Genomic DNA, 22,500 nt, shown 5'->3' with positions numbered 1-22,500 from the left:
GGTGGTCCTTGCCGGGCGTGGGTCGGCGTCCGCTGTCGGTAGGTGACGGGACCGTAACTGGCCCGCGGACCAGCCGGCGGGGCTCTCTTGAAAGCTTACCCGCCTTCGCTGGTTCCCTGGTCGGCCAAGAGTGGCGAGAATTCGGCCTCTTCGCCCGGAGCGCGGCTCAACTTCAGCGAAAATGCACTAAGTGCCAAAGCCCATTCATTTACAACGGCGTGTCCGCCAGAGGGCGCATTTCCCGCCGCGGACCAGCCGGCGGGGCTCGTCGGAGAGCGTGTCCGCCTCTCGGTGGTTCCTGCCGGGCGTGGGTCGCCGTCCGCTCTCGGTACTTTACGGGACCACGTTCGGCCCGCGGACCAGCCGGCGGGGCTCTCTTGAAAGCTTACCCGCCTTCGCTGGTTCCCTGCTCGGCCACGAGTGGCGAGGATTCGGCCTCTTCGCCCGGAGCGCGGCTCAACTTCAGCGAAAATGCACTAAGTGCCAAAGCCCATTCATTTACAACGGCGTGTCCGCCAGAGGGCGCATTTCCCGCCGCGGACCGGCCGGCGGGGCTCGTCGGAGAGCGTGTCCGCCTCTCGGTGGTTCTTACCGGGCGTGGGTCGGCGTCCGCTGTGGGTACGTTACGGGACCACGTTCGGCCCGCGGACCAGCCGGCGGGGCTCTCTTGAAAGCTTACCCGCCTTCGCTGGTTCCCCGGTCGGCCGCGAGTGGCGAGAATTCGGCCTCTTCGCCCGGAGCGCGGCTCAACTTCAGCGAAAATGCACTAAGTGCCAAAGCCCATTCATTTACAACGGCGTGTCCGCCAGAGGGCGCGTTTCCCGCCGCGGACCGGCCGGCGGGGCTCGTCGGAGAGCGTGTCCGCCTCTGGGTGGTCCTTGCCGGGCGTGGATCGGCGTCCGCTGTCGGTAGGTGACGGGACCATAATTGGCCCGCGGACCAGCCGGCGGGGCTCTATGGAAAAGCTTACCCGCCTTCGCTGGTTCCCTGCTCGGCCACGAGTAGCGAGGATTCGGCCTCTTCGCCCGGAGCGCGAATCAACTTCAGCGAAAATGCACTAAGTGCCAAAGCCCATTCATTTACAACGGCGTGTCCGCCAGAGGGCGCATTTCCCGCCGCGGACCGGCCGGCGGGGCTCGTCGGAGAGCGTGTCCGCCTCTGGGTGGTCCTTGCCGGGCGTAGGTCGGCGTCCGCTGTCGGTACTTTACGGGACCATAATTGGCCCGCGGACCAGCCGGCGGGGCTCTCTTGAAAGCCTACCCGCCTTCGCTGGTTCCCCGGTCGGCCACGAGTAGCGAGGATTCGGCCTCTTCGCCCGGAGCGCGAATCAACTTCAGCGAAAATGCACTAAGTGCCAAAGCCCATTCATTTACAACGGCGTGTCCGCCAGAGGGCGCATTTCCCGCCGCGGACCGGCCGGCGGGGCTCGTCGGAGAGCGTGTCCGCCTCTGGGTGGTCCTTGCCGGGCGTAGGTCGGCGTCCGCTGTCGGTACTTTACGGGACCATAATTGGCCCGCGGACCAGCCGGCGGGGCTCTCTTGAAAGCCTACCCGCCTTCGCTGGTTCCCCGGTCGGCCACGAGTAGCGAGAATTCGGCCTCTTCGCCCGGAGCGCGGCTCAACTTTTGCGAAAATGCACTAAGTGCCAAAGCCCATTCATTTACAACGGCGTGTCCGCCAGAGGGCGCATTTCCCGCCGCGGACCGGCCGGCGGGACCCGCTTGACTTCCTATTCGCCTTCGCTGGTTCCCAAGTCGGCCAGAATTCCGGGCCGCGACCGGTAACTCGCGGGACCCTAAATGGCCCGCGGACCAGCCGGCGGGGCTCTCTTGAGAGCTTACCCGCCTTCGCTGGTTCCCTGGTCGGCCACGAGTGGCGAGAATTCGGCCTCTTCACCCGGAGCCCGGAGCGACTTTTGCCAATTTTTTTCTAAGTGCCAAGGGCTCTCGCGCCGCGATGCGTCCGCCTCTGCTGGTTCCCCGGTCGGCCGCGAGTGGCGAGAATTCGGCCTCTTCACCCGGAGCGACTTTTGCCAATTTTTTTCTAAGTGCCAAGGGCTCTCGCGCCGCGATGCGTCCGCCTCTGCTGGTTCCCCGGTCGGCCGCGAGTGGCGAGAATTCGGCCTCTTCACCCGGAGCGACTTTTGCCAAAATTTTTCTAAGTGCCAAGGGCTCTCGCGCCGCGATGCGTCCGCCTCTGCTGGTTCCCCGGTCGGCCGCGAGTGGCGAGAATTCGGCCTCTTCACCCGGAGCCCGGGCCGACTCCCGCCGATATGATCACATCATGATCCAATAGCGAGTGTCGTATAACCATAACATGATCTACAAAATAAATATATAAATATTAACATGACCTATAAACATTAAATATATAAATATTAACATCACCTATAAACATTAAACATATAAATATTAACATCACCTATAAACATTATGAATACCATGTTTATAACCGAATGCTCATTTTATATTATTTGGCTGTAAATGCGATCATATGTAGTATATATCATGTATTTATCCACGAACCGTTAAAAAGATGTCAAGTCGGGCTACCTTAAGAGAGTCATAGTTACTCCCGCCGTTTACCCGCCTCTGTGCGAGAGGCGGTGTAATTTCTCTCCGTGTCCGCTGGAGGGAGGTATTTCCCCGTTACGACCTCCGGGAAGATCACCGGGACGTGGAGAACGCTTAGCCGGGGCTCTGGAAGCCTCCTCGGGCGTCGAGAGTTAGGAGGAAAGCATCATGAGAACCGGCTGGAGGTGCTGTGGAAGCTCAGCGGGCTGCGTAAAACGCTTAGCCGGAGTGCTGGAAGCCTCCTCGGGCGTCAAGAGTGAGGAGGAAAGCACCCGGGGAACCGGCTGGAGGTGCTGTGGAAGCTCAGCGGGCCGCGTAAAACGCTTAGCCGGGGCTCTGGAAGCCTCCTCGGGCGTCAAGAGTTAGGAGGAAAGCCTCATTAGAACCGGCTGGAGGTGCTGTGGAAGGTCAGCGGGCCGCGTAAAACGCTTAGCCGGGGCTCTGGAAGCCTCTTTCGGCTTAGAAAGTGAGGAGGAAACCACTCGGGGAACCGGCTGGAGGTGCTGTGGAAGCTCGGCGGGCCGCGTAAAACGCTTAGCCGGGGCTCTGGAAGCCTCCTCGGGCGTCAAGAGTTAGGAGGAATGCACCCGGGGAACCGGCTGGAGGTGCTCTGGAGGCTCGGCGGGCCGCGTAAAACGCTTAGCCGGGGCTCTGGAAGCCTCCTCGGGCGTCAAGAGTTAGGAGGAAAGCCTCATGAGAAGCGGCTGGAGGTGCTGTGGAAGCTCAGCGGGCCGCGTAAAACGCTTAGCCGAGGCTCTGGAAGCCTCGTTCGGCTTAGAAAGTGAGGATGGGAGCACCCGTGGAACCGGCTGGAGGTGCTCCGGAAGCTCAGCGGGCCGCGTAAAACGCTTAGCCGGGGCTCTGGAAGCCTCCTCGGGCGTCAAGAGTTAGGAGGAAAGCACCCGGGGAACCGGCTGGAGGTGCGGTGGAAGTTCAGCGGGCCGCGTAAAACGCTTAGCCGGGGCTCTGGAAGCCTCCTCGGGCGTCGAGAGTTAGGAGAAAAAGCACCCCCGAGAACCGGCCGGGTCCTCCACGAACCGCGAAAAAGATGTCGAGTGCCGCTACCTTAAGAGAGTCATAGTTACTCCCGCCGTTTGGCCGAAGGTGTATTTACTCGCCGTGTCCGCTGGAGGGAGGTATTTCCCCGCTCCAACGGCACCGGCGGCTTCCGAACGTCTCCCCGAGCGCTCGGAAGTCCGCGCGGGGGGGAGAAGCGGGCCGTGCGAGGTACCGGGTGGAGCTGGACCGTCACCGGGTCCGCTCGTCGTGCGCGCCGGCCGCTGGAAGTCGCATAAAGCTCCGCGATCTCATCCGCGGAGCTTGTAAAGTGCAGATCCGCTGGGCTGGAGCTATTTTCGGCCACTTGGCGCGCGCGCACGGCCTCCCGGAGGTGCCGGGTGGAGTGCGCGAGCGCACCGGCCGCTGGAAGTCGGATAAAGCTCCGCGATCTCATCCGCGGAGCTTGTAAAGTGCAGATCCGGTCGGCTAGGAGCTATTTTCGGCCACTTGCGCATGCGCACGGCCTCCCGGAGGTTCCGGGCGGCGTGCGTAAGCGCACCGGCCGCTGGAAGTCGAATAATGCTCCGCGATCTCCTCCGCGGTGCTTACAACTAGCCGATCCGGTCGGCCTGGAGCTATTTTCGGCCACTTGGCCCGCGCGCACGGCCTCCCGGCTGTCCCGGTGGTCCCGGTCGCCTCCGCGGACGGTTAAAAAAATCTCAAGTGAGCCTACCATAAGAGAGTGACAGTTACTCCCGCCGTTTGGCCGCTCAAAGTGCCACCGGACGCGCAGCAACGCGAGTGTGCGCTAAGTGCGAGAGGTGGCGTATTTACCCGCCGTGTCCGCTAGAGGGAGGTATTTCCCCGTTACAAGCTCCGGGAAGATCAGCGGGACGTGGAGAACGCTTAGCCGGGGCTCTGGAAGCCTCGGGCGGCTTAGAAAGTGAGGCGGAAAGCACCCGGGGAACCGGCTGGAGGTGCTCTGGAAGTTCAGCGGGCCGCGTAAAACGCTTAGCCGGGGCTCTGGAAGCCTTCTCGGGGGTCAAGAGTTAGGAGAAAAAGCACCCCCGAGAACCGGCCGGGTCCTCCACGAACCGCGAAAAAGATGTCGAGTGCCGCTACCTTAAGAGAGTCATAGTTACTCCCGCCGTTTGGCCGAAGGTGTATTTACTCGCCGTGTCCGCTGGAGGGAGGTATTTCCCCGCTCCAACGTCACCGGCGGCTTCCGAACGTCTCCCCGAGCGCTCGGAAGTCCGCGCGGGGGGGAGAAGCGGGCCGTGCGAGGTACCGGGTGGAGCTGGACCGTCACCGGGTCCGCTCGTCGTGCGCGCCGGCCGCTGGAAGTCGAACAAAGCTCCGCGATCTCATCCGCGGAGTGCAGATCCGCTGGGCTGGAGCTATTTTGGGCCACTTGGCGCGCGCGCACGGCCTCCCGGAGGTGCCGGGTGGAGTGCGCGAGCGCACCGGCCGCTGGAAGTCGAATAAAGCTCCGCAATCTCATCCGCGGTGCTTGTAAACAGCCGATCCGCTGGGCTGGAGCTATTTTGGGCCACTTGGCGCGCGCGCACGGTCTCCCGGATGGTGCCGGGTGGAGTGCGCGAGCGCACCGGCCCCTGGAAGTCGAATGAAGCTCCGCGATCTCATCCGCGGAGCTTGTAAAGTGCAGATCCGCTGGGCTGGAGCTATTTTGGGCCACTTGGTGCGCGCGCACGGCCTCCCGGAGGTGCCGGGTGGAGTGCGCGAGCGCACCGGCCGCTGGAAGTCGAATAAAGCTCCGCGATCTCATCCGCGGTGCTTGCAAACAGCCGATCCGCTGGGCTTGGAGCTATTTTCGGCCACTTGCGCATGCGCACGGCCTCCCGGAGGTTCCGGGCGGCGTGCGTAAGCGCACCGGCCGCTGGAAGTCGAATAATGCTCCGCGATCTCATCCGCGGTGCTTACAACTAGCCGATCCGGTCGGCCTGGAGCTATTTTCGGCCACTTGCGCATGCGCACGGCCTCCCGGAGGTTCCGGGCGGCGTGCGTAAGCGCACCGGCCGCTGGAAGTCGAATAATGCTCCGCGATCTCATCCGCGGAGCTTGTAAAGTGCAGATCCGCTGGGCTGGAGCTATTTTCGGCCACTTGGCCCGCGCGCACGGCCTCCCGGCTGTCCCGGTGGTCCCGGTCGCCTCCGCGGACGGTTAAAAAAATCTCAAGTGAGCCTACCTTAAGAGAGTGACTGTTACTCCCGCCGTTTGGCCGCTCAGAGTGTCATCGGACGCGGAGCAACGGGTGTGTGCGCTAAGTGCGAGAGGTGGCGTATTTACCCGCCGTGTCCGCTAGAGGGAGGTATTTCCCCGTTACAAGCTCCGGGGAGATCAGCGGGACGCGGAGAACGCTAAGCCGGGGCGCTGGAAGCCTCCTCGGGCGTCAAGAGTGAGGAGGAATGCACCCGGGGAACCGGCTGGAGGTGCTCTGGAAGCTCAGCGGGCCGCGTAAAACGCTTAGCCGGGGCTCTGGAAGCCTCCTCGGGCGTCAAGAGTGAGGAGGAAAGCACCCGGGGAACCGGCTGGAGGTGCGGTGGAAGTTCAGCGGGCCGCGTAAAACGCTTAGCCGGGGCTCTGGAAGCCTCGTTCGGCTTAAACAGTGAGGAGGAAAGCACCCGGGGAACCGGCTGGAGGTGCTGTGGAAGCTCAGCGGGCTGCGTAAAACGCTTAGCCGGGGCTCTGGAAGCCTCCTCGGGCGTCAAGAGTTAGGAGGAAAGCACCCGGGGAACCGGCTGGAGGTGCTGTGGAAGCTCAGCGGGCCGCGTAAAACGCTTAGCCGGGGCTCTGGAAGCCTCCTCGGGCGTCGAGAGTTAGGAGAAAAAGCACCCCCGAGAACCGGCCGGGTCCTCCACGAACCGCGAAAAAGATGTCGAGTGCCGCTACCTTAAGAGAGTCATAGTTACTCCCGCCGTTTGGCCGAAGGTGTATTTACTCGCCGTGTCCGCTGGAGGGAGGTATTTCCCCGCTCCAACGGCACCGGCGGCTTCCGAACGTCTCCCCGAGCGCTCGGAAGTCCGCGCGGGGGGGAGAAGCGGGCCGTGCGAGGTACCGGGTGGAGCTGGACCGTCACCGGGTCTGCTCGTCGTGCGCGCCGGCCGCTGGAAGTCGCATAAAGCTCCGCGATCTCATCCGCGGAGTGCAGATCCGCTGGGCTGGAGCTATTTTGGGCCACTTGGCGCGCGCGCACGGCCTCCCGGAGGTGCCGGGTGGAGTGCGCGAGCGAACCGGCCGCTGGAAGTCGCATAAAGCTCCGCGATCTCATCCGCGGTGCTTGTAAACAGCCGATCCGGTCGTCTTGGAGCTATTTTCGGCCACTTGGCGCGCGCGCACGGCCTCCCGGAGGTGCCGGGTGGAGTGCGCGAGCGCACCGGCCGCTGGAAGTCGAATGAAGCTCCGCGATGTCATCCGCGGTGCTCACAAACAGCCGATCCGGTCGGCTAGGAGCTATTTTCGGCCACTTGCGCATGCGCACGGCCTCCCGGAGGTTCCGGGCGGCGTGCGTAAGCGCACCGGCCGCTGGAAGTCGAATAATGCTCCGCGATCTCATCCGCGGTGCTTACAACTAGCCGATCCGGTCGGCCTGGAGCTATTTTCGGCCACTTGGCCCGCGCGCACGGCCTCCCGGCTGTCCCGGTGGTCCCGCTCGCCTCCGCGGACGGTTAAAAAAATCTCAAGTGAGCCTACCTTAAGAGAGTGACAGTTACTCCCGCCGTTTGGCCGCTCAAAGTGCCACCGGACGCGCAGCAACGGGTGTGTGCGCTAAGTGCGAGAGGTGGCGTATTTACCCGCCGTGTCCGCTAGAGGGAGGTATTTCCCCGTTACAAGCTCCGGGAAGATCAGCGGGACGCGGAGGACGCTTAGCCGGGGCTCTGGAAGCCTCCTCGGGCGTCAAGAGTTAGGAGGAAAGCACCCGGGGAACCGGCTGGAGGTGCGGTGGAAGCTCAGCGGGCCGCGTAAAACGCTTAGCCGAGGCTCTGGAAGCCTCGTTCGGCTTAAAGAGTGAAGAGGAATGCATCATGGGAACCGGCTGGAGGTGCTGTGGAAGTCCAGCGGGCCGCGTAAAACGCTTAGCCGGGGCTCTGGAAGCCTCCTCGGGCGTCAAGAGGTAGGAGGAAAGCACCCGTGGAACCGGCTGGAGGTGCTCTGGAAGTCCCGCGGGCCGCGTAAAACGCTTAGCCGGGGCTCTGGAAGCCTCGTTCGGCTAAAAGAGTGAGGAGGAATGCATCATGAGAACCGGCTGGAGGTGCTGTGGAAGTTCGGCGGGCCGCGTAAAACGCTTAGCCGAGGCTCTGGAAGCCTCCTCGGGCGTCAAGAGTTAGGAGGAAAGCATCATGAGAACCGGCTGGAGGTGCTGGGGAAGTTCAGCGGGCCGCGTAAAACGCTTAGCCGGGGCTCTGGAAGCCTCGTTCGGCTTATAAAGCGAGGAGGAAAGCAGCCGGGGAACCGGCTGGAGGTGCTCTGGAAGTTCAGCGGACCGCGTAAAACGTTTAGCCGGGGCTCTGGAAGCCTCCTCGGGCGTCAAGAGTTAGGAGGAAAGCATTGTGAGGGCCGGCTGGGGGTGCTCTGGAAGTCCAGCGGGCCGCGTAAAACGCTTAGCCGGGGCTCTGGAAGCCTCGTTCGGCTTAAAGAGTGAGGAGGAAAGTACTGGGGGAACCGGCTGGAGGTGCTGTGGAAGCTCAGTGGGCTGCGTAAAACGCTTAGCCGAGGCTCTGGAAGCCTCCTCGGGCGTCAAGAGTTAGGAGGAAAGCCTCATGAGAACCGGCTGGAGGTGCTGTGGAAGCTCGGCGGGCCGCGTAAAACGCTTAGCCGGGGTGCTCGAAGCCTCCTCGGGCGTCAAGAGTTAGGAGGAAAGCATCATAGGAACCGGCTGGGGGTGCTGTGGAAGTCCAGCGGGCCGCGTAAAACGCTTAGCCGAGGCTCTGGAAGCCTCGTTCGGCTTAAAGAGTGAGGAGGAATGCATCATGAGAACCGGCTGGAGGTGCTGTGGAAGCTCAGCGGGCCGCGTAAAACGCTTAGCCGAGGCTCTGGAAGCCTCCTCGGGCTTCAAGAGTGAGGAGGAAAGCACCCGTGGAACCGGCTGGAGGTGCTCTGGAAGCTCAGCGGGCCGCGTAAAACGCTTAGCCGGGGCGCTGGAAGCCTCCTCGGGCGTCAAGAGTGAGGAGGAAATCATCATAAGAACCGGCTGGAGGTGCTGTGGAAGTCCAGCGGGCCGCGTAAAACACTTAGCCGAGGCTCTGGAAGCCTCCTCGGGCGTCAAGAGTTAGGAGGAAAGCCTCATGAGAACCGGCTGGAGGTGCTGTGGAGGCTCGGCGGGCCGCGTAAAACGCTTAACCGGGGCTCTGGAAGCCTCGTTCGGCTTACGAAGCGAGGAGGAACGCACCCGGAGAATGACATTTTGATATGATTTGACCCTAAATGGCCCGCGGACCAGCCGGCGGGACCTCGGTGAAGACCCATCCGCCTCGCGGTGGTCCCCGGCCGGCTAGAGTTCCGGACCGCGATCGGTACCTCGCGGGACCCTAAATGGCCCGCGGACCAGCCGGCGGGACCTCGGTGAAGACCCATCCGCCTCGCGGTGGTCCCTGGCCGGGTAGAATTCCGGACCGCGATCGGTACCTCGCGGGACCCTAAATGGCCCGCGGACCAGCCGGCGGGACCTCGGTGAAGACCCATCCGCCTCGCGGTGGTCCCCGGCCGGGTAGAATTCCGGACCGCGACCGCTAACTCGCGGGACCCTAAATGGCCCGCGGACCAGCCGGCGGGACCTCGGTGAAGACCCATCCGCCTCGCGGTGGTCCTCGGCCGGCTAGAATTCCGGACCGCGATCGCTAACTCGCGGGACCCTAAATGGCCCGCGGACCAGCCGGCGGGACCTCGGTGAAGACCCATCCGCCTCGCGGTGGTCCCCGGCCGGGTAGAATTCCGGGCCGCGATCGCTAACTCGCGGGACCGCAATTGGCCCGCGGACCAGCCGGCGGGACCTCGGTGAGCACCCATCCGCCTCGCGGTGGTTCCCGGCCGGGTAGAATTCCGGACCGCGATCGGTAACTCGCGGGACCCTAAATGGCCCGCGGACCAGCCGGCGGGACCTCGGTGAGCACCCATCCGCCTCGCGGTGGTCCCCGGCCGGCTAGAATTCCGGACCGCGATCGCTAACTCGCGGGACCCTAAATGGCCCGCGGACCAGCCGGCGGGACCTCGGTGAAGACCCATCCGCCTTCGCTGGTTCCCAAGTCGGCCAGAATTCCGGACCGCGACCGCTAACTCGCGGGACCCTAAATGGCCCGCGGACCAGCCGGCGGGACCTCGGTGAAGACCTATCCGCCTCGCGGTGGTCCCCGGCTGGGTAGAATTCCGGGCCGCGATCGCTAACTCGCGGGACCGCAATTGGCCCGCGGACCAGCCGGCGGGACCTCGGTGAGCACCCATCCGCCTCGCGGTGGTTCCCGGCCGGCTAGAATTCCGGACCGCGATCGGTAACTCGCGGGACCCTAAATGGCCCGCGGACCAGCCGGCGGGACCTCGGTGAAGACCCATCCGCCTCGCGGTGGTCCCCGGCCGGCTAGAATTCCGGACCGCGATCGCTAACTCGCGGGACCCTAAATGGCCCGCGGACCAGCCGGCGGGACCTCGGTGAAGACCCATCCGCCTTCGCTGGTTCCCAAGTCGGCCAGAATTCCGGACCGCGACCGCTAACTCGCGGGACCCTAAATGGCCCGCGGACCAGCCGGCGGGACCTCGGTGAAGACCTATCCGCCTCGCGGTGGTCCCCGGCTGGGTAGAATTCCGGGCCGCGATCGCTAACTCGCGGGACCGCAATTGGCCCGCGGACCAGCCGGCGGGACCTCGGTGAGCACCCATCCGCCTCGCGGTGGTTCCCGGCCGGCTAGAATTCCGGACCGCGATCGGTAACTCGCGGGACCCTAAATGGCCCGCGGACCAGCCGGCGGGACCTCGGTGAAGACCCATTCGCCTCGCGGTGGTCCCCGGCCGGGTAGAATTCCGGACCGCGATCGCTAACTCGCGGGACCCTAAATGGCCCGCGGACCAGCCGGCGGGACCCACTCCACTTCCTATCCGCCTTCGCTGGTTCCCAAGTCGGCTAGAATTCCGGACCGCGATCGCTAACTCGCGGGACCCTAAATGGCCCGCGGACCAGCCGGCGGGACCTCGGTGAAGACCCATCCGCCTCGCGGTGGTCCCTGGCCGGCTAGAATTCCGGACCGCGATCGGTAATTCGCGGGACCCTAAATGGCCCGCGGACCAGCCGGCGGGACCTCGGTGACCACCCATCCGCCTCGCGGTGGTCCCCGGCCGGCTAGAATTCCGGACCGCGATCGGTAACTCGCGGGACCCTAAATGGCCCGCGGACCAGCCGGCGGGACCTCGGTGACCACCCATCCGCCTCGCGGTGGTCCCCGGCCGGCTAGAATTCCGGACCGCGATCGCTAACTCGCGGGACCCTAAATGGCCCGCGGACCAGCCGGCGGGACCTCGGTGAGCACCCATCCGCCTCGCGGTGGTCCCCGGCCGGCTAGAATTCCGGACCGCGATCGCTAACTCGCGGGACCCTAAATGGCCCGCGGACCAGCCGGCGGGACCCACTTGACTTCCTATCCGCCTTCGCTGGTTCCCAAGTCGGCTAGAATTCCGGACCGCGATCGGTAATACGCGGGACCCTAAATGGCCCGCGGACCAGCCGGCGGGACCTCGGTGACCACCCATCCGCCTTCGCTGGTTCCCAAGTCGGCTAGAATTCCGGACCGCGATCGCTAACTCGCGGGACCGCAATTGGCCCGCGGACCAGCCGGCGGGACCCACTCCACTTCCTATCCGCCTTCGCTGGTTCCCAAGTCGGCTAGAATTCCGGACCGCGATCGCTAACTCGCGGGACCGCAATTGGCCCGCGGACCAGCCGGCGGGACCCACTCCACTTCCAATCCGCCTTCGCTGGTTCCCAAGTCGGCTAGAATTCCGGACCGCGATCGCTAACTCGCGGGACCGCAATTGGCCCGCGGACCAGCCGGCGGGACCCACTCCACTTCCTATCCGCCTTCGCTGGTTCCCAAGTCGGCCACAAATTACGATTATTCGGCCTCTCGCTCTGGAAGTGCCATCGGCACTTGCTCGGAAAAGTGTCCGCCTCTTCTGGTTCCCTAGGTCGGCCGCCAAATGCGAAAAATCGGCCTCTACCCCGTTTGGGTACCAGGGGTAGGGTGCAGTACCAACTTTGGTCTTCAGGTGCGCCAGAGCGCGATGGTTGGTCCCACTAGTCAGCGTACTCATCGACGGTTTACTCCCCTTTCGCAAAATATAGTGGGCACGTATGTGCAGGACTGTTTATTTTTATTTTGAAAAATTTTCTAAGTGCCAGCGGACGCTGGCACACGACGTGTCCGAGCCACGATGGTGCCCAGGCCGGACAGCGACGGCGAAAAAGCCGCTTCTGGAAGTTTCGAATATGCCAACGGCAAAAGCGGCGTGATGTGTCCGCCTCGGCTGGTTCTCCGGTCGGCCAGAAAAAGTGAAAATTCGGCCTCTCGCTCTGGAGGTCCGACGAACTTTGGCGAATATTTTCTAAGTGCCAACGGGTGTTACACCGTAATGTGTCCGACGCGGCTGGTTCCTCCGGTCGGCCAGAAAAAGTGAAAATTCGGCCTCTTCGCCTGGAAGTCCGGCCGACTTGGGCGAATATTTTCTAAGTGCCAACGGGTGTTGCGCCGAAATGTGTCCGACTCGGCTGGTTCCCCGAGTCGGCCCGAACGAGCGAAAATTCGGCCTCTTCGCCTGGAAGTCCGACGAACTTTGGCGAATATTTTCTAAGTGCCAACGGGTGTTCGGCCGTAATGTGTCCGACTCGGCTGGTTCCCCGAGTCGGCCCGAACGAGCGAAAATTCGGCCTCTTCGCCTGGAGGTCCAACGAACTTTGGCGAATATTTTCTAAGTGCCAACGGGTGTTGCGCCGAAATGTGTCCGACTCGGCTGGTTCCCCGAGTCGGCCCGAACGAGCGAAAATTCGGCCTCTTCGCCTGGAAGTCCGACGAACTTTGGCGAATATTTTCTAAGTGCCAACGGGTGTTCGGCCGTAATGTGTCCGACTCGGCTGGTTCCCCGAGTCGGCCCGAACGAGCGAAAATTCGGCCTCTTCGCCTGGAGGTCCAACGAACTTTGGCGAATATTTTCTAAGTGCCAACGGGTGTTACGCCGAAATGTGTCCGACTCGGCTGGTTCCCCGAGTCGGCCCGAACGAGCGAAAATTCAGCCTCTTCGCCTGGAAGTCCGGCCGACTTTGGCGAATATTTTCTAAGTGCCAACGGGTGTTCGGCCGTAATGTGTCCGACTCGGCTGGTTCCCCGAGTCGGCCCGAACGAGCGAAAATTCAGCCTCTTCGCCTGGAAGTCCTGCCAACTTGAGCGAATATTTTCTAAGTGCCAACGGGTGTTCGGCCGTAACGTGTCCGACTCGGCTGGTTCCCCGAGTCGGCCCGACCGAGTGAAAATTCGGCCTCTTGCTCTGGAAGTCCTGCCAACTTGAGCGAATATTTTCTAAGTGCCATCGGGTCTTGCCCGGAAAAGTGTCCGACTCGGCTGGTTCCCCGAGTCGGCCCGAACGAGCGAAAATTCAGCCTCTTCGCCTGGAAGTCCTGCCAACTTGAGCGAATATTTTCTAAGTGCCAACGGGTGTTCGGCCGTAACGTGTCCGACTCGGCTGGTTCCCCGAGTCGGCCCGACCGAGTGAAAATTCGGCCTCTTGCTCTGGAAGTCCTGCCAACTTGAGCGAATATTTTCTAAGTGCCATCGGGTCTTGCCCGGAAAAGTGTCCGACTCGGCTGGTTCCCCGAGTCGGCCCGAACGAGCGAAAATTCGGCCTCTTGCTCTGGAAGTCCTGCCAACTTGAGCGAATATTTTCTAAGTGCCATCGGGTCTTGCCCGGAAAAGTGTCCGACTCGGCTGGTTCCCCGAGTCGGCCCGAACGAGCGAAAATTCGGCCTCTCGCTCTGGAAGTCCTGCCAACTTGAGCGAATATTTTCTAAGTGCCATCGGGTCTTGCCCGGAAAAGTGTCCGACTCGGCTGGTTCCCCGAGTCGGCCCGAACGAGCGAAAATTCGGCCTCTTGCTCTGGAAGTCCTGCCAACTTGAGCGAAAATTTTCTAAGTGCCATCGGGTCTTGCCCGGAAAAGTGTCCGACTCGGCTGGTTCCCTAGTTCGGCCACATAATGTGAAAATTCGGCCTCTTGCTCTGGAAGTCCTGCCAACTTGAGCGAAAATTTTCTAAGTGCCATCGGGTCTTGCCCGGAAAAGTGTCCGACTCGGCTGGTTCCCCGGTTCGGCCACATAATGTGAAAATTCGGCCTCTTGCTCTGGAAGTCCTGCCAACTTGAGCGAATATTTTCTAAGTGCCATCGGGTCTTGCCCGGAAAAGTGTCCGACTCGGCTGGTTCCCCGAGTCGACCAGAAAAAGTGAAAATTCGGCCTCTTCGCCTGGAAGTCCTGCCAACTTGAGCGAATATTTTCTAAGTGCCATCGGGTCTTGCCCGGAAAAGTGTCCGACTCGGCTGGTTCCCCGAGTCGACCAGAAAAAGTGAAAATTCGGCCTCTTCGCCTGGAAGTCCTGCCAACTTGAGCGAATATTTTCTAAGTGCCATCGGGTCTTGCCCGGAAAAGCGTCCGACTCGGCTGGTTCCCCGAGTCGGCCAGAAAAAGTGAAAATTCGGCCTCTTGCTCTGGAAGTCCTGCCAACTTGAGCGAATATTTTCTAAGTGCCATCGGGTCTCTCCCGGAAAAGTGTCCGACTCGTCCGGTTCCCTAGTTCGGCCACATAATGTGAAAATTCGGCCTCTTGCTCTGGAAGTCCTGCCAACTTGAGCGAATATTTTCTAAGTGCCATCGGGTCTCTCCCGGAAAAGTGTCCGCCTCGTCCGGTTCCCTAGTTCGGCCACGGAATGTGAAAATTCGGCCTCTCTGAGGTACCAGGGGTACGCATTTAGGTACCAGGGGTAGTCGCTGAGGTACCAGGGGTATGCATTTAGGTACCAGGGGAGACCACTACGGTCTGTTGGTCCCCCTAGTTAGTGTACTCATCGGTTTACTCCCCTTTCGCAAAATATAGTCGGCACGTATGTGCAGGACTGTTTATTTTTATTTTGAAAAATGTTCTAAGTGCCAACGGAAGCTGGCACACGAACTGTCCGAGCCACGATGGTGCCCAGGCCGGACAGCGACGGCGAAAAAGCCGATGTGTGTTTGATGGAAGTTTCGAATATTTTCAAAGTGCCAACGGCACTTGCGGGGTGATGTGTCCGCCTCGTCTGGTTCCCCAGGTCGGCCAGAAAAAGCGAAAATTCGGCCTCTTCTCCTGGAAGTCCGGCCAAGTTTGGCGAATATTTTCAAAGTGCCAACGGCACTTGCGGGGTGATGTGTCCGCCTCGTCTGGTTCCCCAGGTCGGCCAGAAAAAGCGAAAATTCGGCCTCTTCTCCTGGAAGTCCGGCCAAGTTTGGCGAATATTTTCAAAGTGCCAACGGCACTTGCGGGGTGATGTGTCCGCCTCGTCTGGTTCCCCAGGTCGGCCAGAAAAAGCGAAAATTCGGCCTCTTCTCCTGGAAGTCCGGCCAAGTTTGGCGAATATTTTCAAAGTGCCAACGGCACTTGCGGGGTGATGTGTCCGCCTCGGCTGGTTCCCCATAACGGCCAGAACAAGTGAAAATTCGGCCTCTTCTCCTGGAAGTCTGGCCAAGTTTGGCGAATATTTTCTAAGTGCCAACGACTAAACCAGCCTAAAGTGTCCGCCTCGGCTGGTTCCCCATAACGGCCAGAACAAGTGAAAATTCAGCCTCTTCTCCTGGAAGTCTGGCCAAGTTTGGCGAATATTTTCTAAGTGCCAACGACTCAACCAGCCTAAAGTGTCCGCCTCGGCTGGTTCCCCATAACGGCCACCAAAAGTGAAAATTCGGCCTCTTCTCCTGGAAGTCAAGCCAAGTTTGGCAAATATTTTCTAAGTGCCAACGACTCAACCAGCCTAAAGTGTCCGCCTCGGCTGGTTCCCCAGGTCGGGTACCACAAGTGAAAATTCGGCCTCTTCTCCTGGAAGTCTGGCCAAGTTTGGCGAATATTTTCTAAGTGCCAACGACTCAACCAGCCTAAAGTGTCCGCCTCGGCTGGTTCCCCAGGTCGGGTACCACAAGTGAAAATTCGGCCTCTTCTCCTGGAAGTCTGGCCAAGTTTGGCGAATATTTTCTGAGTGCCAACGACTCAACCAGCCTAAAGTGTCCGCCTCGGCTGGTTCCCCATAACGGCCACCAAAAGTGAAAATTCGGCCTCTTCTCCTGGAAGTCAAGCCAAGTTTGGCAAATATTTTCTAAGTGCCAACGACTCAACCAGCGCAAAGTGTCCGCCTCGTCTGGTTCCCCAGGTCGGCCAGAACAAGTGAAAATTCGGCCTCTTCTCCTGGAAGTCAAGCCAAGTTTGGCGAATATTTTCTAAGTGCCAACGACTCAACCAGCGTAAAGTGTCCGCCTCGGCTGGTTCCCCAGGTCGGCCACCAAAAGTGAAAATTCGGCCTCTTCTCCTGGAAGTCTTGCCAAGTTTGGCGAATATTTTCTAAGTGCCAACGACTCAACCAGCCTAAAGTGTCCGCCTCGGCTGGTTCCCCATAACGGCCACCAAAAGTGAAAATTAGGCCTCTTCTCCTGGAAGTCAAGCCAAGTTTGGCAAATATTTTCTAAGTGCCAACGACTCAACCAGCGCAAAGTGTCCGCCTCGGCTGGTTCCCCATAACGGCCATGAAAAGTGAAAATTCGGCCTCTTCTCCTGGAAGTCAAGCCAAGTTTGGCGAATATTTTCTAAGTGCCAACGACTCAACCAGCGTAAAGTGTCCGCCTCGGCTGGTTCCCCACAACGGCCACCAAAAGTGAAAATTCGGCCTCTTCTCCTGGAAGTCAAGCCAAGTTTGGCAAATATTTTCTAAGTGCCAACGACTCAACCAGCGTAAAGTGTCCGCCTCGGCTGGTTGCCCAGGTCGGGTACCACAAGTGAAAATTCGGCCTCTTCTCCTGGAAGTCCTGCCAAGTTTGGCGAATATTTTCTAAGTGCCAACGACTCGACCAGCGTAAAGTGTACGCCTCGGCTGGTTCCCCAGGTCGGCCACCAAAAGTGAAAATTCGGCCTCTTCTCCTGGAAGTCAAGCCAAGTTTGGCAAATATTTTCTAAGTGCCAACGACTCAACCAGCGTAAAGTGTCCGCCTCGGCTGGTTCCCCATAACGGCCATGAAAAGTGAAAATTCGGCCTCTTCTCCTGGAAGTCAAGCCAAGTTTGGCAAATATTTTCTAAGTGCCAACGACTCAACCAGCGTAAAGTGTCCGCCTCGGCTGGTTCCCCAGGTCGGCCACCAAAAGTGAAAATTCGGCCTCTTCTCCTGGAAGTCAAGCCAAGTTTGGCAAATATTTTCTAAGTGCCAACGGCTCTTGAGCCGAAAAGTGTCCGCCTCGGCTGGTTCCCCAGGTCGGCCACCAAAAGTGAAAATCCGGCCTCTTCTCCTGGAAGTCAAGCCAAGTTTGGCAAATATTTTCTAAGTGCCAACGACTCAACCAGCCTAAAGTGTCCGCCTCGGCTGGTTCCCCAGGTCGGCCACCAAAAGTGAAAATTCGGCCTCTTCTCCTGGAAGTCAAGCCAAGTTTGGCAAATATTTTCTAAGTGCCAACGGCTCTTGAGCCGAAAAGTGTCCGCCTCGGCTGGTTCCCCAGGTCGGCCACCAAAAGTGAAAATTCGGCCTCTTCTCCTGGAAGTCTGGCCAAGTTTGGCAAATATTTTCTAAGTGCCAACGGCTCTTGAGCCGAAAAGTGTCCGCCTCGGCTGGTTCCCCAGGTCGGCCACCAAAAGCGAAAATTCGGCCTCTTCTCCTGGAAGTCCTGCCAACTTGTGCGAATTTTTTCTAAGTGCCAACGACTCAACCAGCGTAAAGTGTCCGCCTCGGCTGGTTCCCCATAACGGCCATGAAAAGTGAAAATTCGGCCTCTTCTCCTGGAAGTCAAGCCAAGTTTGGCAAATATTTTCTAAGTGCCAACGACTCAACCAGCGTAAAGTGTCCGCCTCGGCTGGTTCCCCAGGTCGGCCACCAAAAGTGAAAATTCGGCCTCTTCTCCTGGAAGTCAAGCCAAGTTTGGCAAATATTTTCTAAGTGCCAACGGCTCTTGAGCCGAAAAGTGTCCGCCTCGGCTGGTTCCCCAGGTCGGCCACCAAAAGTGAAAATCCGGCCTCTTCTCCTGGAAGTCAAGCCAAGTTTGGCAAATATTTTCTAAGTGCCAACGACTCAACCAGCCTAAAGTGTCCGCCTCGGCTGGTTCCCCAGGTCGGCCACCAAAAGTGAAAATTCGGCCTCTTCTCCTGGAAGTCAAGCCAAGTTTGGCAAATATTTTCTAAGTGCCAACGGCTCTTGAGCCGAAAAGTGTCCGCCTCGGCTGGTTCCCCAGGTCGGCCACCAAAAGTGAAAATTCGGCCTCTTCTCCTGGAAGTCTGGCCAAGTTTGGCAAATATTTTCTAAGTGCCAACGGCTCTTGAGCCGAAAAGTGTCCGCCTCGGCTGGTTCCCCAGGTCGGCCACCAAAAGCGAAAATTCGGCCTCTTCTCCTGGAAGTCCTGCCAACTTGTGCGAATTTTTTCTAAGTGCCAACGACTCAACAGCCGTAAAGTGTCCGCCTCGGCTGGTTCCCCATAACGGCCACCAAAAGCGAAAATTCGGCCTCTTGCTCTGGAAGTCCTGCCAACTTGTGCGAATTTTTTCTAAGTGCCAACGACTCAACAGCCGTAAAGTGTCCGCCTCGGCTGGTTCCCCATAACGGCCACCAAAAGCGAAAATTCGGCCTCTGGCCCCGGAAGTCCTGCCAACTTGTGCGAATTTTTTCTAAGTGCCAACGGCTCTTGAGCCGAAAAGTGTCCGCCTCGGCTGGTTCCCGCGGTCGGCCGCCGAAAGCGAAAATTCGGCCTCTCCCTCTTTAGGTACCAGGGGTTGGGGTACCAGGGGTAGGGTGCAGTACCAACTTTGGTCTTCAGGTGCGCCAGAGTACGATGGTTGGTCCCCCTAGTCAGCGTACTCATCAACGATTTACCCCCCTTTCGCAAAATATAGTCAGAACGAGCATGGGGGGCGCATAATTTACCCCACAAAATGAAAGGGCCCGGTGCCGAGCGCTTGGTCATGGCCGCCAGCAGCGCCCCTTGCTCGGTGGGAACACAACACGCAGGGTTGCACAGCACCCTGGAAGGCACAAAGAGAGTGAAAAATTTTCTAAGTGTCACTCTTGACGAAAAATGTCTAAGTGCCTCTCTTGACGAAAAATTTCTAAGTGCCACGCTTGACGAAAAATGTCTAAGTGCCACAGCGCTCGAAAATTTCCTAAGTGCGAGCACGGCTGTGAAATATTCAAAGTACAAGGAACGCTGGCAGAATCTCTCGACGGCCGTCTGCTCCCGGCGGCCGCCGTGAAGTCTCCCCTCCCGGGGACGGCTGTCTGCTCCCGGCAGCCGTCCTTAACCCCCTCCCCACACGTTGGACGAACACCAGCCGAGGGCGAAAGGCTCGCGGTGTGGAAGGATCGTGGCCACGGCTAATCTAGCGATGCCCGCGTTGGACGGTCACACCGCACGACAGAGCGGGGCCTGCATCCGGCGCGAGGCGGCCTTCAGGCACGTGGCTCGAGACGACCTCACCCGCCCTAGCCCGGAGCGGAAAGACTTTGAAATTTTCAAAGTCCAAGGAACACTGGCAGAATGGGAGGACCGGCCGCCTCCTTAAACACAGGCCGGAGAGATGGAGCGGGATCAGCGGCCCGCGCGTTGAGCGAACACCGGCCGAGGGCGAAAGGCTCGCGGTGTGGAAGGATCGTGGCCACGGCTAATCTAGCGATGCCCGCGTTGGACGGTCACACCGCACGACAGAGCGGGGCCTGCATCCGGCGCGAGGCGGCCTTCAGGCACGTGGTTCGAGACGACCTCACCCGCCCTAGCCCGGAGCGGAAAGACTTTGAAATAGTCAAAGTCCAAGGAACACTGGCAGAATCTCTCGACGGCCGTCTGCTCCCGGCGGCCGCCGTGAAGTCTCCCCTCCCGGGGACGGCTGTCTGCTCCCGGCAGCCGTCCATAACCCCCTCCCCACACGTTGGTTGAACATCAGCCGAGGGCGAAAGGCTCGCGGTGTGGAAGGATCGTGGCCACGGCTAATCTAGCGATGCCCGCGTTGGACGGTCACACCGCACGACAGAGCGGGGCCTGCATCCGGCGCGAGGCGGCCTTCAGGCACGTGGTTCGAGACGACCTCACCCGCCCTAGCCCGGAGCGGAAAGACTTTTCAAAGTCCAAGGAACACTGGCAGAATGGGAGGACCGGCCGCCTCCTTAAACACAGGCCGGAGCGACCGAGCGGGATCAGCGGCCCGCGCGGAGGGTCTTTAAAATGTACAAAGTCCTAGGAACAATGGCAGAATCGCTCGACGGCCGTCTGCTCCCGGCGGCCGCAGTGGAAGGACTGTACACCCCACCCGGGGACGGCTGTCTGCTCCCGGCAGCCGTCCTTCCCCCCCTCCCCACACGTTGGCCGAACATCAGCCGAGGGCGAAAGGCTCGCGGTGTGGAAGGATCGTGGCCACGGCTAATCTAGCGATGCCCGCGTTGGACGGTCACACCGCACGACAGAGCGGGGCCTGCATCCGGCGCGAGGCGGCCTTCAGGCACGTGGTTCGAGACGACCTCACCCGCCCTAGCCCGGAGCGGAAAGACTTTGAAATATTCAAAGTCCAAGGAACACTGGCAGAATGGGAGGACCGGCCGCCTCCTTAAACACAGGCCGGAGCGACCGAGCGGGATCAGCGGCCCGCGCGGAGGGTCTTTAAAATGTACAAAGTCCTAGGAACAATGGCAGAATCGCTCGACGGCCGTCTGCTCCCGGCGGCCGCGGTGAAGGGACTGTACACCCCACCCGGGGACGGCTGTCTGCTCCCGGCAGCCGTCCATAACCCCCTCCCCACACGTTGGCCGAACATCAGCCGAGGGCGAAAGGCTCGCGGTGTGGAAGGATCGTGGCCACGGCTAATCTAGCGATGCCCGCGTTGGACGGTCACACCGCACGACAGAGCGGGGCCTGCATCCGGCGCGAGGCGGCCTTCAGGCACGTGGTTCGAGACGACCTCACCCGCCCTAGCCCGGAGCGGAAAGACTTTGAAATTTTCAAAGTCCAAGGAACACTGGCAGAATGGGAGGACCGGCCGCCTCCTTAAACACAGGCCGGGCGAAAAATATGCGAATGTTGGGTCTCATCCAAGAAAGGGAGTTACCGGCCGCCTCCTTAAACACAGGCCGGGCGAAAAATATGCGAATGGTCCATCCAAGGAAGGAGGAGCGGCCGCCTCCTTAAACACAGGCCGGAGAGATGGAGCGGGATCAGCGGCCCGCGAACTGAGCGACCACCGGCCGAGGGCGAAAGGCTCGCGGTGTGGAAGGATCGTGGCCACGGCTAATCTAGCGATGCCCGCGTTGGACGGTCACACCGCACGACAGAGCGGGGCCTGCATCCGGCGCGAGGCGGCCTTCAGGCACGTGGTTCGAGACGACTTCACCCGCCCTAGCCCGGAGCTGAAACGCTGCGAATGTTAACATCCAAGGATGGAGGCAACGGCCGTCTCCTTAAGCTGAGGCCGGAGGAAAGTCTGCGGATTCGGGGCATCCAAGGCAGATGGAGGTGCCGGCCGCCTCGGTAAACAGAGGCCGGACCGACCGACATGCGACCATGACCCGCCTTGGTAGGGCCCCCACCGGCCCCGGCTAGCGCCGGCGTTGGGTGGACGGTTCCTCCCCACTTGCGGGTCGCCCTCTAGCGCTACGGCCGCCGCGCGAGCGCGCGCTCCGACGCCGCCCCCGCAGGCCTAGCGCGAGCCGTACGGCAGCGAGACCGAGACGCCCCGATTCCACGCACGCACCTAGCGGCCATCAACGGAGGCCGAGCGCGCGATCCGACTCGCGGCACGCCACGTGGGCGTCCGCCGGCCGCGCCGGTCTACCGCGAAAGATGTTTCTCAAACCCTCGCCTAACCTAGGGACGGCTATCTCGGGAAGCCGCCCCCGCATCTGCACCTATCCGCTAAGCCCTCCCGACCACCGCGAAGCGGGAGGACGTCTATCGTGGCCGCCGGGGCGTATGACCCCTCCGCGTGAGGCGTGCGGGCTCGGGTGGGCCGCAACGACCGAGTCTGACTCGGACGGGGCGCAGCTTCCCTCCCGGTCGCAGCATCAAGCGCCGATCGCGCGACGTCACCAGCCCCCCGGGACGGTTCGTCGGGAGCACGGTACAGGCACGTAGCTCACTCTCCAGCTGGCCGCAGCGGGCCGCACCGACCGAGTCTGACTCGGCCGGGGCGCAGCTTCCCGTCTGGGTGACAGCGGCGACGAGCTGCGACTGTTGGCCGCCGCCCCTTCGTCCTTCCCGGATCCCCCCAGTGCCGACTCAACTCCGCATCCTGGCCGCAGCGAGATACCGTCGGGTCGCGGCGCCCGAGTCTGACTCGGGTCGCGCGCTTCTTCCTTCGGACCACAGCGTACGTGCCTCGCGCGGGCAAAGTCGCCGGCACAGCGCCGCGCCCCCTCGACCAAGCGAGCCTCAGCCGGGCCGCGACGACCGAGTCTGACTCGGACGGAGCGCAGCTTCCCGCCTGGGTTACCGTGACGAGTCGCGGGCGGCCGTCGCCCTTTCCCCCGGACCCCGCCGTGTTCCCTCGCGGTTGCTCCTAAGCCGCCTGCTCGAGCCCAACCGATGTGCCACCCCCGTTGCCGAGTTCGCTCTCCCCGAGCTCGTCTCCCCGTCAATACCGTTCCGTGACCGTCCCGCCGCGCGGCGATCCGCTCTGCCCCAGCGCCTTCCGG

Source organism: Syngnathus floridae, unplaced genomic scaffold, assembly GCF_059516105.1.
Source record: "Syngnathus floridae isolate MCC-2025c unplaced genomic scaffold, RoL_Sflo_1.0 HiC_scaffold_30, whole genome shotgun sequence".
NCBI lineage: Eukaryota > Metazoa > Chordata > Actinopteri > Syngnathiformes > Syngnathidae > Syngnathus > Syngnathus floridae.
This window is presented reverse-complemented; position numbering follows the sequence as displayed.